This window comes from Aegilops tauschii, chromosome 7 (assembly GCF_002575655.3).
Source record: "Aegilops tauschii subsp. strangulata cultivar AL8/78 chromosome 7, Aet v6.0, whole genome shotgun sequence".
Lineage (NCBI taxonomy): Eukaryota > Viridiplantae > Streptophyta > Magnoliopsida > Poales > Poaceae > Aegilops > Aegilops tauschii.
Window position 1 is genome coordinate 483,907,377 of NC_053041.3, and position 4,740 is coordinate 483,912,116.

Below are 4,740 nucleotides of genomic sequence, written 5' to 3' on the forward strand. Positions count from 1 at the left end.
AAAGGTGGGGACCCTCCTCCAACCCTAGCCGCACGGGCCGCTTGGAGGGCAAGGCAAGGAGGGGAGGGCGCCACCTACATGGGCCTTTAGGCCCATGTGGCTGCCCCCATCGGCAGAGCTGTGTGTTAGAAAAAAAAGGCCATGGCCCGCCCAACTTGTAACAAATACAATGGAGGACTTCTAGTAATCTAAATCATGAGAGAAATAAATAGTGGGTTTTCTTTGTACTGGCCCGCCCAACTTAGAAATTGTACCTCCGTCATTGCCCCCTTAATAGGCCTATCCTATAAGGGCAGCTCATGGCACCTATATTTATTCCACCTGGAGGGGGGGGGGCTTCCGATAAATACCGAGGTCCTCCTAAATTATTGTTAAGTCCTCTGGAACTTTTCCCACATATCCGGTTTACCAGATTTTCTCCAAAAAACTTACAGTTTTCCTGAAACACTTTCGATTCTCTCCCGAAATAATTTTCGTTATCTCCGAAACTTTTTCGGTGATATACTCCGATACTTCTAACTCAATTACCACTCAACATATCAAAGAATCTTAAGTGTGTGATCCTACAGGTTCAGTGAAATATAGACATGACCGAAAAACCTTTCGGTTAATGATCAATAGTGGAACCATGGACATCCATATTGATCTCTATACTCACATGAAGCTGTAGCTCCCATATGCTATTCCTTTTGCTTCACGATACTTACACAACCTGAGGTGAGATATATCGGTGTCCCCCATTGTGGCACCCCGACTCAGAGAAACCAGAACGCCCCGTATTCCAGCCCAGAGATCGAGATGAAGTCTTCTGTAATACAACACTGCTTGACATAGAACAAATCAGCTCTTATTACAAAGGATAAATACACGGGTCTGATGTTACAAAGGATCACATCAGCACGGCGACACTATGCCTGCGATACTACACTTGCTCTATGCTAGCAGCGGAACAACTCGAAGCAGCGGAATACTTCTAGCCGCGGAACAACGACGAAGGTGGTGAACTCCACTCCGCAGGGACTCTGGCTGGGACACGATCTAGCTCGCACAAACGGAAACCTTGGCAAACAATCAAGCAATCACAGCATCACCTGCAATCTGGCATGACACGCCAGGTCAGTACATTGAATGTACTTGCAAGCTCACAACAACCAAAAGCATCAAGGCAAGACAATAACATAGCATTAGCAGATTAATTAATTAACAGCTACCATGATAAAGCAACTACTAAACATGATATGAAACTACTACCATACTGATAAACCACCATCTTAATCTCAAAGAACCATCTCACGCTTGGCTATCCGGCCAAGTACTATACCATCTCTATCACCTTGTGATCAATACCTCCACGTGATCAGCGTGACCACATCACAAACTGAATGATCATCCTCGAGATCATCCCAACAACATCATCAACATCCTGCCAAACGGTTACAGCTCACAATATATCAACATATAAATCATCTAAAGTCATTCCGTCATGTGAGTGTTGATTGAACGGTGTGACCTAGTACGAACTTATGCCCATGACCGAGGACGCGGCTATCGATAGATTAAACACACACACTCTGCAGAGGTAACGCACTTTACCCACACCACATAACCCATGGCCTCGCACTCCCATTCGGGTGGACCAACGGCGTTCCGACAAAACCGATCTACTGCCATGGCACTCTCCCGTCCACTCCGACCAACACCCCTCTTGGGTTCAGTCCTGGGTGGCCCCGTGCCTACCAAAGGCATCAACGGCCACCATCGTGGCAAAACAAAAAGGTCCCAAACGGGGACAAAAAGGGCCCTATCCAACTACGGACACACAAGGCTTATGTCCGCCTACCTGATCAGGGTAGCGCACACCCATAACCTTCCCTCGTTGGAGGCACCGGCGAGAGGCACGATAATAGCATCGCATTAGGGCCTTCCCATAAAAGGCAAATGTGGTTGCACTGGAAAAGCCCGGTTCGGTGGCACCTGACCAACTAAATGACGGAATTTATCCCCCCAAATATACCTGAGATACCTGATACTCCGATATCATCTATCAAACTATAATCCAAGTCATAGCAATAACCAACAAATAATCCAAAGCATACTAGCGTCACATCAAAATACTCCGAGGGCGACATATCACTACTATCAAGATGAATCCAAGAACGATAATGCTACTACTCCAATAGTAAGAACTAGCTATCCAGCTAAGATCCACATGCAAGCATCATCTCCGAAATCAACTAGCATCATGATGAAATAATACTAGCCACTAATAATCCAAAGGCAGCATGACATTCAAAGTAATACTCCAAAATAATACCAGATACCAACATGAAAATGATCACAATATGAGCCACTAATAATCCAAAGGCAACATGACAACCTCATAAGCTGCAAAATATTAGTCCTAGAACTCCAAGCAAACTCATGGCAAAGGCAAGATTGAAATAACTCCGAGAAAATGCCATGAACAGATCACATGCAGCTAAAGCAAATTTTAAACAAGTTCAAATAATTTAAACCATGGCATTGCATTGCAATCATGCAAATGGAGGGTGTGGCTTGCCTGGGGTGAAGGGATTCATCGGGAAGAAGTGCGAGAAACTCGCGGAAAGAATCACCGGAAAACGTTCTCTCTCGGAGGGGGTTGATTTAGTGCAGGGGCAAAATGGTCATTTTCAGGATGTTAAAACATGGTGAAAATGATACCAACAGAATGGACTCGACAAGACGAATAAGTGGGCTTTGGAATCACCTCATTTGGAATTACGGGTAAAAAGTTGTGGCCGTTCACTTTTTAGGCTGAAAAGGGGCTAAACAGTGAACGCTCACAATATAATCACTTCGGCCGGCTGGGCTGAAAAACAGAAAGCGTCTTTCAGAAATACGCCTTCAGACAAGTGAAAACTCACTTTAATCTAAAGAAGCACAAAAATACGCTTTCGGGAACTGAAGACGTAATCCAGAGGATTACGTCTCCACTTATCCACGTCAGCATACCTGGGGTCCGCGCGTGGAGTGGCTGACGAGTGGGGTCACGCGGCCCACTGGCCAGCTGGCGATGGTGGCGCCATCTCCTTCCTCTTGCACGCGCCTGGCCGGAGCAGAGCCGGCCCCGACGAGGCCTGCCGGCGCTACAGGGCACCTCCGGCGATGCTCCGCCCTATGGAACTTCTCAGCATCGAGCGACGCATCGAGTGGTCCCATCCACGGTCGCCGGGGTGGACTGAGTCGATGGCGGCTTCGACGCCGGCGGACGAGAGCTTCGGGCGTGGACGGGGTTGGGGCTACGGTGAGTCCGGCGACGAACGGAGTAGATGGGGAGGATCTTCGGGGACTAGGTGGTGCGCTGGTGGTGGTAGAAGTAGGAGAGGGAGCTCGACTTGGCCGAATTTGAGAGGATGGCCGCGGCGGCCATGGCGGCGATGGTGAGGCAGAGGAGCTCCTCGAGCTTGTTTGGGTGGTCGGGGAGGCCTATATGGGAGAGGAGAGGGGGCTAGTGAGCTCGGGGTGCTGCAGGGCTGGCTATTTATAGCCGTGGCTGAAGTTTCCCGAGCCGGTTGCCGCCGTTCGGGTCCGGCTAACGCTCCGGCAGCGCCAGAGCTCACGGGAGGGAACAGACAAGGTGGGAGAGGCCAAGGGAGTGCAGGGTAGGGTCACGGAGAAGAAACCGACACCGGGGGACAGAGGAAGCGGACGGGAGGAGGACCGGGTCAAGCGGGGCACAGTGCACCCGTGGCCGTGCGTCGGCTAGCTCCGGCGAGGAGGCTTCGGGAGGGGGCAGAGGGTCGAGGGCGACTTGAGAGGGAGGGGGAGTCAGGTCGGCACTCCCAGACGCACGGAAACCGCCGATGCCGAGCTGGCCGGCGCGTCCCGACGCCTAGAGCGCGGCCAACGCTGCCAGAGCGCGTGAAACGCCATGCCAAGGGGACAGTCACCACGGGCACTAGCACGAAGAGGACAGGGGAGGCTGCGAGGAGTTGTCAAGTGACTAGTCCCTACATCACTGAGGCTGTGGGAGGAGAAATATAAGCAGAAGGAGCCATAGAAAGCTGGGATTCATCGAGAGAAGTTTGCTGCATCAAACTTGGCAGTGCACTGGTGATCAACAGGAAACTGATTGGGTCAAATGGAGTTGTCTGGAGTGATTAGATTAGGAAGGACTATGATCCTGGAGGTTTTGGAGCACAAAGGAGCACAAACTAATATAGTTGCTGTGCAACACACATTTGGGTCCAGAAACTTGATCAGGAAGGTGCACTCACATGGAGAAGACACTTGAGCTGAAATTTGGCAAGGCTTGATGATTTGATCATATAAATATGCTGTAAAAGTTTCTTATCAATTGGACAAGCCAAAATGGTACTTGCTTCACAGCTATTCTCTCTGTCCAGAAACTTGCAAAAATTCTAGAGAAATATTGGCTTGATGAATTGATCCCAAATTTGGTGGAGAGAGGTTTAGTGGTCATGGGAATGCTCTGGTAAATTTATAGACAAAATGAAGCAATATAAAATATACTTGCTTCACAATCTGAAAATATTAGCAGAATCAAAGATATGATGCTGCGATCACATAGATGATAGGATAGAGCTGAAACTTGGAGGAGTGTGCTAATATGAGCACATGAAGGAGTGTGCAAAATTTCAACTCATTTGGAAACTCCTAGCTAGTACTTCCTTCACAATGCCTTCTGTCTGACAGAAAGTTTGAAAATTTGCTGAGGAAGATTCGCTAGGCAAATAA

At 48.9% G+C, this 4,740-nt stretch overlaps 1 long non-coding RNA gene across 1 annotated transcript; it reads right to left on the minus strand.

The window, feature by feature from the left end:
• Positions 1-806: 806 nt before the first annotated feature.
• Positions 807-3,749, minus strand: LOC141027655 (uncharacterized). Its single transcript, XR_012189328.1, has 3 exons — positions 2,995-3,749; positions 2,561-2,851; positions 807-1,098 (listed from the first exon to the last, which is right to left on the minus strand). It is a non-coding gene; the product is annotated as an uncharacterized lncRNA (long non-coding RNA).
• Between the last annotated feature and the right edge of the window lie 991 nt (positions 3,750-4,740).